Raw genomic sequence first — 14,742 nt, forward strand, 5'->3', positions numbered from 1 at the left:
CTGTTTGCCTTAAGGAGATACAGGTAGGCCCTTGGAGGGAGAGAGGTAATACTAGAATTTTCTCTGCCCCGAGAAGCAGATCAGAGGGGTCCTGCCATCCAGAGAGGAGGAGGGGAGACCCTCATCCCACCTTCCTTTAGTGCCTGTGCTGCCAGAGGATGGCGGAAGGCTGGGAGGATGCATTTTAATGTGCTCAAGTCTCTCCATCCTAAACACAACAAAATAAATAATTCAACCTCCCTGTGAGTGAGTCTGCATTCTTGATTCTAAATTCTTTCTCTGCAATGGAGACAGCAGCTTGGGAATGGTGAATTGGGTGGTAGTATGGGGGCCGGGGGGTTGGTAATGTGGAAAACCGGCCCCTGGATAACTGAGAGTTGATTATAATTTACCTAATTTTGTTAAGCACGGCACAAGATCTCATACCTACAATTCCCAGGCAACCCTATCAGAAACCCCTTTATAGCTTCTCCCTTTCACCTGATTTAAAATCAGTGGTTCTCAGCCAAGGTCCGTTTTGCTCCCCAGGTGACATTTGACAAAGTCTGGGACATATTTTGGCTATCATGATGGGGTGCGGGGTGCTTAGTGGCATCTAGTGAGTAGAGGCCAGGATGCTACTAAACCTACGATGCACAGAGCAGGGCCTCCCCCCCGGACAAAGAATCACCTGCTCAAAGTGCCTGCAGTGCCGAGGCTGAGAGATCCTGTTGCCTTGTGTGGCAGAGGGGAGGGGCCGTGAGATTGGTGAAGAAAGGAAGGAAGACTTGGTGCAAGAATTATACAAATATATACCACAAATGATTCTGAGGCTCCCCCAGAGAGAGGGATGTTCAGGACTGGGACTGAGTTCTGGCCAGAGAATTTGATGGTTGCACTTATAGTCACAACTCAGGGCCCTTGTCTGAGGGACTGATAACATCCTGACCCCGTGCCATGTGGGTGACGTTCTCTGCTGATGCCAGAGCAGGGTCAGACCACACTGCCATCCTCACAGCTAAAATAGCAAAATTTGAACGTTCCGGTTTGCTTAGGTTTTGGGATTGCTGTTTTGTGTTTTTTGTTTTTTTTTTCCCCAGCAAAAGCATAAAGGCACACGAATATTAATGTTTTCCTTTTTCTTTATGAGCACTGGACCTCCCAGGGCTGGGCAGAACTGGATTCTGGCGACCCTAAGTGGTCGCCTTGCCACCTGCTCTGGCACTGCCCAGGTGAGGCATTGGGGGGGGGCCGTGTTTCTGCCACAGGGATCCTGCAGAGGGAGGAAGTTTCTTGGAGAATACGCCTTGGGGTCTCCCACTTCTTAGGGGGGCTGGTAGGCTGAAGGAAGGCCAGCTGTCAGCTCTGCCTCCTCCACCGGTGCCCCTCACAGAGGCTGTGATGTCTCTAACTGGCCAGTGGTTGAAACCCCCAGGGCTGTGCTATGCCTACAGTGTGCAGGACCCCCTGGAATATTATGCTAAGTGAGAGAAGCCAGACACAGCGGACACATATCATGTGGTTCCATTTAGGCGAAATGGCCAGAGCAGGCAAATTCATACAGACAGAGAGCAGATTAGGGGTTGACAGGGGCTGGGGAGAGGGGCGGGGAGCGACTGCTTAATGGGCAGGGAGGTCTTCTTTGGGAGTGATGAAATGTTTTGGAACTAGATAGAGGTGGTCGTTGCACAACATTGTGAATGTACTAAAAATGCCACTGAGCTGTACATTTTTAAATGAGTAGTTTTATGTGGAGTGAATTTCACCTCAATTAAAAGAAAAAATAACCCAATGGACAGAGAGGCTCAGCTGGCCCATCTCCGGGCCACAGAGCCCTGGGGGGGCACCAGGGGCGAGGCCCTCCCTTGGTTGGGGTGGGGGCAGCCCCTGGGAGGCCCCGATGGGGAGGCCCTGCCCTGTTGGACACTGGAAGCAGGGAGCATCTGCTGGGTCTCGTCTTTTTCATGTTCCATTGGAAGTGATAAATGAAGCTTTGCGTTGGCTTCACGGCAGATTAGTCCCGGGAGAAGCAGCAGACGCTCTGGCAGACACGTTTAAATCCTCAGTCTCAGCTTCCAGCAGGATATAGAACAGGGCTCGGGAGGGGTATCGCTCTGCCAGTGGCCCTTATGGGCACAGGGTGGCCAGCAGATGGGGGGGCACAGAAAGTAGACCTTTTTAATTCCCCCCACCCCTTTGTGGTCCACCCTTGGGGGTGCATGATGCTTGTGTTTAGTTCCAGTTCTGAGATAAACTACCCACCAGTGTTGTTAGGATGACAAAAGTCAAACAGCTGTCATTTATTCGCTGTGTGACCTTGGACAGATTATTTAACCACTCTGCTCCAGTTTCCTTATCTGCAAAATGGTGATGATAATGCCTCTCCCACTGGAACCTTGAGGCTTAGATGAGCTTGTATAAATGTATGTACTTATATTTATTTAGATATGTAAACATCACAGAAATATAATGTTTAAATACATTTAACATACATTTGTAATGTTATAGTTATGATGATAATATATAATGCAATAGCAAAACAAATATTTACAAATAACATAAACACCATATATAATATATAACATATATATAACATGATACACACTAGCTCCTGCTACAATGTCTGGCGCACCTGTAAAATGGTGGAGCGGGTTCATTCATTTATTCATGGAGTTTGTTGAGTACCTACTGTGTGCCAGGTGCAGGGACTAAACAGTGACTAAGAGGAGCATATTCTCTGCCTCCATGAAGCTTACATGCCAGCAGAGAGATAAAATAAGACATCAAAGAGGAACATAGTGGCAAATTCTAGCAAATACCGTGACTAAGAACAGGTGAGGAAGTGCTTACAGTAGAAATAGCTGCGTATGGTGGCTGGGAAAGGTTTCTACAAGGAGATGCTGTTTAAACTGAGACCTGGCCTAACAGAAGATGCCATCCATGTGAAAAGTGGGGAGCTTTTCAGGCGGAGGGCACAGCAGGGGGAAAAGCTCTGAGGTGGCAGGGCGCTCGGCCTTCTGAAGGAATTGAATGAAGGCCCGTGGGGGGGATGGCACGCGGCCATGTGGCAGAGAAGGTCAGAGGGGCAGAGGGGTGGTCTGCGCGCAGTGAGCGCCTCGTACGCCTGGCCCAGGAGCGTGGATTCTATTCCAAGTTTCAAGCGAAGCCAGTGCGGGCCTGGGAGCGACGGGATTGTGCTGTAGGAGTGTCACTTTGCTGTTGTGAGGGAGATGGTTTGGGGAGCTCCGAGTGGACTGGGAAGAGCAGCTGCAAGTTTTTGCATTTGTCCCCGTGAGGAAGTGACACTTGCTCTCCAGCCTGCCTGGGAAGGTAGAAATCCCAGCAGAACCTCCTTCGAGTCTTCCAGCTCCAAGATCCTAAACCGCTCTCCCATTTTTGCTCTTTTAGAAGAACCTTCACGACTCAGTGGGGGAATAGTGGGCACAGGGGTGTGGGCGGTGTTTCGTGGAGGTAGACAGAACCCCGGTCCTCCCTGGGCTCATTTTGATTGCTGTTGTCACCCATGAGTTGACCCTAATGAGTGAGGTTTAGCTCATGACCCGACTCTCCTGGAGCAGAGGGGCTTAAATAACTTCAAGGAGGTGTATTGTGTTGAACTGCCTGTTGAGAGGTCAGTTGGGTGGCTTCGGATCCTCTGTGCAGGAGGAAGGAGATGGAGGGGATGTGGCAGCAAGGCGAGGGGGAGATTCTGGGCAGGGTGGAGGCTGTGAGCCCTATTTCGTCTGCCTGGTTTCCATCCTTCCGGAGATCGGAAGCCAGTGGGCAGTAAGGGGGACCCGAGGAGAGACTGCTGCTGTGCAGCACCTAGTGCTGGGGAGGGGAGTAAGCTGCTGGGCCTTCAGTGGGCAGCATTTCACATTAGGCCAGGCTTCCCCGCACCTGCTCAGCTCTAAGCACTGGGCAAATGTTTCGAACCTGAAGGCTCTGCATACCCAGCCACAAGCCGGTCCCCAAAAGGGCTGGCTTTCGAGCGGTTGGGTCTGTTCCAGCAGCTGGTGAGTTCTGATCTTACTGCTCTGCGCTGGTATCCACTGGGTGTCTGAGCACTTTGGGGGACACTTTTCACACTGTGACATTTTCCTAACCTCAGCCTTTTTGGCAGCCAGGCAACTGGGCTTCTGCCTGCATGTCCTTGTAGTGGGAGTCTCGGCTGAGCCATGAAACCCTGTTGAAAGACCTCTCTCCCTCTAAGTCATATTTGAATTTTGGTCTAAATAAATGGATGCTTGAAACCGATGCCATAGAAAAACTTCAAATGACAAGTCATGAGCCCTTCTCATGAAGAATAGACGTGCTAAATATTAAACCCTGTGGATGCCTGTTGCAGAGTTGATTATAAAAGCGACGTAAGCCTTTCTCCATGCGCTCGACAAGCATTTGTGGACGCCTGACCCCAGTAAGAAAGTAATAATAGACGTGTGCTGAGCACATCTTATATGCCAGGGAGTGAGTACCAAACTATTCTGTGCATATTATCTCTTGGAATGTTCTGTCACCTTCATGAGGATGGTACTTTTAATGCCCTTTTTAGGGGGATGAAGTAACTGAGACTTAGAAGAGTTGCCCACTGGTTAAAGGTCATTTAACCACAGCTAGTGGCGGTGCCACCGGTAAGGGAGAGAGCGCAAGAAAAGGCCAACCTTTCATCCTAAGTCTAGTGCAAAGAGGCAGATTCTAGACGAACACCTAGACAAGTACGGAAACGATAAAGGCAATGAAAGCGGAGTCCAGAAAGCGGTGTGGTGGGGGTACCTAGCCTATTCCTTTTTGGACGGGTTGGTCAGAGAAGGCTTCCATAGGCAGAAGCCACTTAAGCCTAAGTCACTCCCCACTTGGGTTCTGTTATCAGTTTGTACATGCTTTTCTCTGGAGCTATGACGGGGTGGGTGGGTAGAGGATCTGTCTTTCCTCTCTCTCGCTGAATGTCCTAGCCTCCTTCGTCCATCCTGTCCCCCTTATCCCTCTTGTTCCTTGCCAGCCAGCATGGACATGCCACATCATTTCTATCTGCAGGATGTCTTTGGGCTGAGCACCTGCAAATGCTCCATGAACTGGAAGAACCTAGATTCAAATCTGGCCCCACCATTTTGTAGATAGGTGATCTCGGGCAAGATACTTTCATGACTTTGAGCCTCTGCTCCTCATTGGTAGGCCCAAAGTAATATGTACCATCTCCCGAGAAGATGCTATTTTAAGAGTAAATCAGATAATTCTATTTCAAAGGCCCGGCACCGTGGCTGACTCACTGGAGACACTAAGTGCTAGTAAATTCTCCTGCATTACCTTTCAGGGAGTGGGCAGGGTAGTGGTGTTGAGAGGGGAAATAAATTACTTTCATCTCTCTGTCCAACAAATACTCCCTGGCTGGATAAGAGAATGTGCTTGAGTTTTTGTTGGATGGGGGATGAAGATAAGATGAATTTCTTCCTTTCCAACACTCTTCACTCTCTATCGCTCTTCCCTGCCTTTCCTTTCAGAGACCTTATTTCTACAGGAAACATTATTTTCTATTAACGATACCATTTGTTTACTTATTTGTTCATTACCTTTCTCTCTTGCTAAAATGTAAGCCTTCTGAAAGCCAGAACCTTGTCTGAGTCACCGCCAGGGCCCCACCTGTTAGTGGAGAGTGCAGCTCGTGGGAGGTATCGAGTGAGTATTTGATAAGTGAATGAAAAATTGAATCAAAGGATTTAGTTCCATTTGATTAAACAAACACTATCTGAGCACCAGCTTTGGTGAGCACCAGCACCAACTACTGAGGTAGGCATTGGACACAGAGGTTGATGGGATAAATTCTGCTCTCAAGGATAGGAGAAGGGAAAACTGGGAGGCTCCATCCCATGGTCAGACAGAAAGCTGGGGCCTCCAGCCTTTCCCGTTCCCGAGCCAGTGTTGGTAGAAATGGGCTGAAACGGAAAGAGGGGGAGGAGCAACACCTGAGCGGAAAGCAGTCTGTATTCTGGGGCACCTTCTACTTTGCAATTGGCCCTCCTCCTCACCGGGAATTAGCTTGGGCCACCTTGCCTGGCAGGAGAAACTGATAGCCCCCCGAAATCCACGTGATCCCGGAGCATTTGCCCCAGAGTACCCTAGGCGCTGCCATTTGGGGAGGACTCGCTTAATGAGAGGCCTGACCCGTGCCAGTGTGTGAGAGCCGGCTGGCGCGTCTTCTCTTTCCATGGATTATACAGGAACCGGCGACAGTTAAGGGGGCAAGTGAGTTGATAAAAGCATCTCTGGAGAACAAGCACTAAATGGTTTCTTTATTGCTCACCTCTCAAGGAACCTTCTGTTTAAACTGCCGGCAGTAAGTGCAGGTTAGACCTCTGAAGTTATTATCAATGCCGTTTTGAAGCCTAAGAACTTTATTTTTTAATTGGTTTCCTTTCTTTCCTTCCTACCCCCCCGCCAAACTACTAATGCAATATGAAGAATGAAAATTTGTGATTTTTTTTTTAAGACACAGGAACTGTTGAGAGAGAGAACAAAGAGGCCATTGAAACACTATAGACTTTTGGTAAAACGAAGACCACGCAGAACCCCGTTCCGTTCCCTCCTTTCTTTGCGCAGTGGAGCCCCCCCAGTGAGCGTGGGAGGAGTCAGGCTGGGAATGCAGGGGTGGGTGCCGAGGTAGGTTTACAGGCCTGAGTGCGCAAAACACAGTTTAGTCTTGTCATATTATTTCTTAATTATTGTCTTATTTTCCATATGAACGGCTGTAAACCTACTTTGGCCCCACCCCGCAAATACCCAGGCACATGCTATTGAATGAGAAATAGGCCCCGGGAAAGAGGAAGCAGAGGGCTGTTCCTGACATGGAAAATGCAGAGGACCAGAGACTTAATTGGTCAGCTCTTTCTTCCCCAGAGCCTTTCTGTGACCCTCCTCTCATATGCTGCCAGAAATTTCAGACCTGTTTTATGGTTGGGGCTTAAAAACAAGTCAGTTGAAGTTATCTACAGCTTTTCCTAGAGGGCACTGCAAGGAAGTGAAAAGAGTCAGGAAGAACCAAGTTCACATCAATTTATGCTTCCGTGGAAAACCACTGTTGTTGAGACTCTGGGTTCTAGAGGATGCCCCTCTGGGCTGTATGCTTTTGCTGCTGTGGAACTTATGCTATAATCTGTGAGTTGTAGGTAACTGATAGATAATGCACGTTCTGTCCCACCAGGGAGAGGGTCCACTGACCCACACGACCCTCCTGAAACAATTTAACCTCTATCACCACATCCATTTAGATGTTTCTGATCTATGGACGTGACTATTCTGTGGATTTTCTTTTGAACCAATTATAGTATCTTAATACTCATTGATTAATGACAAGATAAAATAAGTCATCTCTTTTTTATTTTAAATCCATATGAGAGTCATGATTTTACTGTTTTTTTTTTAAAAAAATATTTTTTTAATATTAGCTACTGAGGTGTGCTCTCTGAGTTGCTTAATCTCTTTGAGCCTTGATGTCCTCAGCTGCAGAATGGGAATAATACAGAGTGAAATTATCACAGTTTTTACTAAGGGCTTGCCCATTCATTGTACCCCTTATTACTGATAGATAATATTTAGCAATTCAATTTTAGCTATTGTGAATGGGATTGTGTTTTATCAAGTGTGATTCATAAAATGTGATTCAGATTTTAGCTGGTGCTAATATCATTGGCGTCAAATGAAGATTTAAGAATTGCTCTAAAACCTTGTGATTTGAATGGGAGAAAAATTTTTCTCCGGTGGGTTCAGAGGTGAACTGGGAGCAGTGGGTAGAAATTGTAGGGTCAGATTTTGGCTGATAATAATAGGGGAGGATTCTTTTCTAACAGCTCACTGTAATGCTGGCTGGGGCCGCCTCCCAGGGTAGTGAGGTTTCCAGGACTAGAAGCGCCCAGGCAGAGCCTGGGTAGCTCGTGGTAACTGCAGTGCTAAAGAGAGGCCCAGCCTGATCCCCCACTTCTGAGATGCTTAGAAAAACACAGGCACACATAGGGAAAGTGACCAGAGCCCACTGCCTGGGAACCCGAGAGCCACAGCCTCATACTCCTTAGAGACCCTGTGTGTGTGCATCTGTGTGGATGGCACATGAACAGTGCCTGGGATAGTGCCTGGCACACAATAGATGCACATTGAATGGTGGCTTTAAGTAGCCTGTCCTCTTGGAAGAGTTGTATCATATACCTACACAGGAAGGCATTAATTTGCTATACAGCAACACGCAATGCATACATGATAGGGAAAGCTGGCTGTCCACTGAGCAGGTGTGTGCGACTTCTGAGGGGTTGGCCATTTGCAGGTCAAGTAAGGAAACTGAGGCCGGGTGTGCTATGTAAACCATGCTTGGTTGCCCAGGTTGACTGAGACTCACTCGCAGGGGCTCTGCCCCCGAAGGCCAGTGGTCTTCTTTGTTTTCTGTCACATCCAACACTGAGCTCCTAACCTTCACTTCTAAACTCTCTTTTTCCCCAACGTTCAACTCCATTCTTCAGGATACTTGGGTCAACACCTTGTAGCTATGGCTGATTCCTTTTATCTCATACTCTGTAGTTAACACATCAGCAAATCCTTGACTCTACCTTCAAAATATATCCCAGATCCAACCTACTCATCTTTGCTGCTACCACCCTGGGTTAAGTCATTGTCAGCTGCCTTCTGAAGTAGAGCAGCAGCCCCCTAACTAGTCTCCCTCTTTCTGTCCTTGCCATCTCCCTAAAATTGGGCTCCATCCACTAGTCAGAAGAGGCCTCTGAAGCTATGAGACATTTATGTCACTCCTCTGTCCCAAGCCTTCCAGTAACTCCCCATCTCACTCTGCATAAAAGCCAAAGTTCTCACACACACCTGCAGGCTTTCTATCTGCCCCTCACACCTGTCTTACCTCGTTCCTGCTGCTCCGTCTCGGTCTCTCTAACTTCCGGCCAGTCGCTTCACTGACTTACATGCCTGCCTCATGACCTTTGCCCCTGCCACTTCTGTCTGCGATGATCTATTCCCAGGTAGTCAGGTGGCTTGCTCCCTAATCTTTTTCATGATTTTGCTTAAATGTCACCTTCTCATTGGGGCCTTCTCAGATGCTGCTTATTTCAACCTGTGCCCCTCACCCCTTCCTCAGCATTCCCCTCCCTACTTTGCTTTCTCCACCCAACACATTAGTTTTCATGTTCACTTTCTCCTTCCATTAGAAGATAAGCTCTATGAGGGCATGGCTTTTTGTGTGTTTTGTTCACCTACCATTTAGAACACTGCTTGGTCCCCACTCATTAAGTGTTGTTTGAAAAATAAACAGCCCAGCCAGGCATGGCTCAGCAGTTGAGCGTTGACCTAGGATCCAGGAGTTCGTGGTTCAGTTCCCTTTCAGGACACATGCCCAGGTTGTGGGCTCAATCCCCAGTCAGCAGCCGATCAATGACGACTCTCTCATCATTGATGTTTCAACTCTCTCTCTCCCTCTCCCTTGCTCTCTCTGAAATCAGTAAAGATTTTTTTTTAAAAAAGGAAAATAAACAGATGAGTTTCCAAAGACTTGCATGTGCCAGACCTTAGACAAGAGGCTCTGATGATACTTCCCCGCAGTTTCATTGGGCATTTCCGTGGCAGGCAGTTTTTGACCTGGTTCCCAATAATTCCTGTCAACTAGTATTCATGCCCTTGTGTAATCAATTCAGGTGTGGGCTGGACCTGGAGACTTGCTTCTAATAAATAAAATATGGCAAAAGTTATGGGATGTCATTTGTTAAATTAGATAAAAGACTAAGTTCCATCTTGCTAGAAGTGTCTCTTTGCTGGCACTTTCTCTTGCCCCTTCACTTGCTCACTCAGATGAAGCAAGGTGACATGGTGAGATACTTTATAGAGAGGCCCATGTGGTAAGGAACCAAGGGAGACCTTTACCTTGCCTGGTAAAGAGCTAAGACCTCAGTCTGATAGCCCAGGAGAGACTGAATCCTGCTAACATGACATGAGTGAGCTTAGAATTAGATCCTCCCCTGGTCAGGCCTTCAGATGAGACCACAGCCCAAGCCATCTTGATTGTACCTGATGAGATGCTAAAACAGAGGACACAGCTAATTTGTGCCTGGATTCCTGAGCCGCTGAACTGTGAGAAATGTGTATTATTTTATTAATTAATTTTTAATTTATTGATTAGAGAGAGAGGGAAGGAGAGAGAGAGAAACATCGATTTGTTGTTTCACTCATTTATGCATTCATTGGTTAATTTTTGTATGTGTCCTGATTAGAGATCGAACCAGCAACCTTGGTGTATTGGGATGTTGCTCTAACTAAGCTACCTGGCCAGGGAGAAAACGTGTATTATTTGAAACTGCTCAGTTTTGGGGTAATTTGTTACACAGCGGTACATAACTGATACACTTATAATCTTTTCTTTTCCAATTGGGAGTTACGTTCCTTTATTAGAGGAGTTGAATTTTCCGCTTTGTTTCCCTCATCCACAGACACACACACTTTAATTTGAGGCACTGTTGACACTGGTATTTGACACATGCTCAGGCCCAGCACACTGCCTGAGCCCGTTAGCGATGCCGTAATAAGACGGGTAAATTCTCAGCACCTCCTGGCACTGCTCAGGGCAGAGTCATAAGTGAGGCTTGTTCGATAATGCCGAGGTGTGTCATCGCCTGGAAGGCTGTCTGGTATTTATAGGAAGCTGAAAGTTAGGCACTGGGGAAAAATGAGTTCCAGACTATTGCACTTATTTTCAGATAGAATCATAGTCTCTGAGAAATTGTGTAGGAGGTTGAGCTGATGGGGAATTCACCGCGCTTTCATGGCTCACTGGGCTCGTACAGTAGAGGAGAAAAATCAGCTTGTTGGTCGGGAAGACAACAGTCACATCTCCTCAGCTGCCTGGTGATAGATGTTCTAGGACAGGCTGAGGACACAGCTGCATTCTTTTTCTAACTTGAAGCCACTGAGTTGCATTTTAAAGTAAATCGACAAAAAGAAGGTGCTTTGACAGAAACATTGTGAGGCCCGTCTCACTGGAGGGTCAGGCTGGTTGACAAAACTGAACACTTTGAGATAAGCGTTTGGAAATTTAAAGAGGCGTCTTGTCTGTCATTTGTAATGGCTGAAAATGTGGAGGAAAATACAGTCTCGCGTGGAAAGGTTTAGAGGAGCTAAGTTTAATCAATCAATCAATCAATCAGTCACTGGACAAGCAAATAGCTACTGTATGCCTGTTGTGTGGCTAGACCCATGCTCATTGATGGAAAATATAGTTAGATAAGACTCCATTCCTATTATTAAGGAGTTCATGGAATAGTGGTGGGCAACACATGTAAACCTAAAAAAAAATCACAATTCCATGCAATGAGGGCTGGGGCTCTATGGGAGGCCAAAGAGATCAATTGGTCCAATCCAAAGGGGACAGGAAAGGAAAAAAAATAAGGTTTTCTGAGGCAAATAAAATGGGTTGGTAAGTAGCAGGATAAAGATGTATGAGAGCAGAGGACATTTGAGGTTGAAGGACCAGCCTGTGCAAAGGCCCAGAGGTGAGTCAGCGAGGCTGGGTTGGGGAATAGAAAAGTTCATCCAAGCACGTATGTGGGAGGCAGGAAAGGGGCTGCAGGGATGGATGAGGCTGGCCTGGAAAGGCCTTGAGGCCAGGCCAAAGCTTAGATTCCGTTTTAAGGGCAGTGGAGCTCAGGAGGGAAGGCCTTCTCAGATCGGGGTTTGGAAGGGTCACTCTGAGGTCCCATTTGGAGGAGAGGCTGGAAGAGGTGAGAGTAGGGGCAGATAGATCAGTGAGAGCAGAGATGAGGGCAGTCATTTGTATGCTACTCTGAACTACGCTTACTGTGCCCCATTATGTGTTTTCCTCATTTGGGATGAACTGCAGCCATCTCCAAGTATCAGGACACCCCCAGTGGGGAAGTAATGCAGTTAGTCATCTCAGAGATAACCTAGGTGTCTAGGGCGGACACAAGATTTTCAAGGTCCTTCTCAAAGAGCACGGTGAGGGCCCACCTGGAGGGTGGGCTGGCGGTGGGGTGACCAGCTGTCCTGGTTTGCCTCGATGCAGGACTTTCATCACTAAAACCAGGAATGTCCTGGCAAACTGGGACAAGTTGGTCACTGAGTCAGCAGGATGCAACTGACCGGGCTGCCCAGGGTGGAAAACAGGTTCTCTCCCTTTTTTACACTCTGCCTCTCTCGTTCAGCTACCGCCCCATTCTGAATTGTCGAGCTTCTTTGTGTCCCATTTCAGTTCCCTGATCTCTTTGTCACAAATGTGGACTGGCCGCCTTCTAAAGGCCCACGGTCTTCACTTGCTGCTTCTGCTCCAGCCTGGGCCTGAGCCCCTTGTTCAGACCAGGCATGTGCCCCACTAGGAGGTGCTAGCTGCTCTATGGGAGCTGCCCCTACTCCAGGATTCACGTGCGAGGAGCTCAGATCTCTCCCGGGCTCGGTTCTAGGCTTGGGCCTGGGCTCCAGCTTTCATCTTTGTCACCTCAGGAAGTGGGCCCTGCCTTCCCTCAGCCCCAGGGCCTCCTCAGTCCGTGTGTTCTCAGAGCCCACCCCTCAGTGTTTGCCTCTCTGAGCATGGACTCAGTAGGACCCGTGCCCAAACCAGGCCCGTGTGCAGTAGTCCTGGGCCCAGGAGGCCGCTGAGGCCTCAGACCGCTGTTCCCAGGCGGCCCATGAGAATTGGGACAAATGCAGACAGGATGAGTTTTTAGTGCTAAAGTGAAGACCACGGGCTGAGACCTTCACTCCCAGTGGTCCAAGGCCGTGGCTCGCCCATACCAGCGTGGGTTGTGGAAGTGTGGGCTGGTCCAAACAGCATAAAGATGAAGACATTTAAAAAAGAGCTTCTGTATTCTAGGTACCAGGCACAACCATTCTCATAACCTCAGCTCATTCATCTGGCAGCTGTTCCATGCTACTTAGTGGATGGTAAGCTTTGTAGCTATGGTACAAGCTCCATCTCCTCGTAGAGAAGGCAAGTCTAGGACTTGTCTCTGAGGGCAGAGGAATTGGGGCAATTAGGCAAGGACTTTACTGCTACCCATCACGTTGCTGGTGCTCTCAGGCGAGTTTTGTTGAATGAATGATATGGGGCCGAATGCCCAGGCACACATGGCTGGTCCTTCGAGGACAAGCTGATCCTTGGTAGATGGGCACGCTTCTGGCTCCTTGGGGAAGACTGCACAAAGTGAAAGAAGGTCTGCGTCTTCTGGACTGTAGAGCTGCAGTGGGAATGGTCTGGCCCCTCAGCTGACGATGCGGGTGGCCCCAGGAGACACCTGGGGAGGCACTGGGTGGTTTTCCGCCGCAGTGGCCCTGAAGGCTGGTGGCAGTGTTAGAGGGCGCTCCGGAGGCAGAGCTCATCTCCCTCACATCAACAAGCACCACGCAAGCCTTTCTTCTGATTTATCAGAAACAAGTTCAGGGAGATTATGCTTAAACTTTTCCCAAGTGGCTGCTTTCTGGAACGGGTACCAAGCATGCTGATAGCAGCAGCCTGGAGCCAGCTCCCTAATTTGGGGACCTTCTTCGGTCAGACCAGGCACTGATGTGGGGACACAGAACTGGCAGCAATGAGTGGCATGACCATTCCAATGCCCATTTACTAATCAATAGTGGTGGAAAGATTTCAAGTACTTAACAAATCGATTGCTAAGATGTTACCATGGCAACTGCTAATCCTTGAGTGCCCATTCAGGGAGGGGTTCTGGAGGCACCTTCCCTGACATATGCTTGCTGGGCTGAGGACACGTGTATCCCTACAGACATCACACTGAGTACTGTCCCGTAGGATTGATCGAAGGGGAAAGCAGCCCCACCGTTTCGGCTCTGTGGGAGTAGTTGGGGAAGCTTTGCCAGACCTGGGACTTGGGCCCTGTCAAGTGGAAGCAGTTTCTCCCACCCTAACCTCTCTCTCCTCCTTTATTAGTTTTTAATTAAAATTTTTAAGTTTATATATAATGCATATTTTCTGTAGAAAATGTGGGGAAAAATGGAGAAGCACACAGAAGAAATAAAAACAGAGGTGATTTCTCATAAGAGCAGAGGTGATTAATATTCTATTTGGAGCACTTCCTTCCAGTGTTTTTTTAAATTTTCACATTTATGCGCTTGTATATTGCTAACACAATTGGAATAATTATGTGTGTGACAGTTTATTTCGTATCCTGCTTTATTACCTAATGTCTTCCCATGAAATTGCCCCACACTGTGGACTACTTGGAGCTCTCAGTTACTGATAGCAGCATGTCCTTCAACTACATGAGTATATATACTAGTGTTTTAAGCAGCCTACTCGGAATTCTCTTGCATTCATATAAATAACACTTTATTGTGCATCCTTGCCTGCAAGCCATAAAATACCCTCCTAGGAGAGAATTACTGTATCCACCTCTAAGGTTGTTAAAAATGACACAGGTGCCCAGACTTCCTCAGGGAAATGTAGCAACTTGGTCGCCCACCAGCAGTAACTCTTTCATGGCTATTTTACCAAATTGATGGGCCACTTTGTTTGTTACTCTAGTATTTCCAGCTTGGAATCATCCAAAGTCAGTGGTAGGAGAGGGTTAGATATGAGAAGAATGAAACTTATGACTGATAAGGTCAGTCCTTGGGGAAGGAATGTCTTTCTCGTTGGTGCTGAAGCAACAGGATGGGTTTGTAGGTGTTGGGTGGCAGTTACCTGCCCTGGACAGTTGTGGAAAGGGGCTGATTCTCACTTGGAGCAGAGAAGGTGGTAGGGATGGGTGGAGGCCCCAGTAC

This window comes from Miniopterus natalensis, chromosome 7, assembly GCF_054644295.1.
Source record: "Miniopterus natalensis isolate mMinNat1 chromosome 7, mMinNat1.hap1, whole genome shotgun sequence".
Classification (NCBI taxonomy): domain Eukaryota; kingdom Metazoa; phylum Chordata; class Mammalia; order Chiroptera; family Miniopteridae; genus Miniopterus; species Miniopterus natalensis.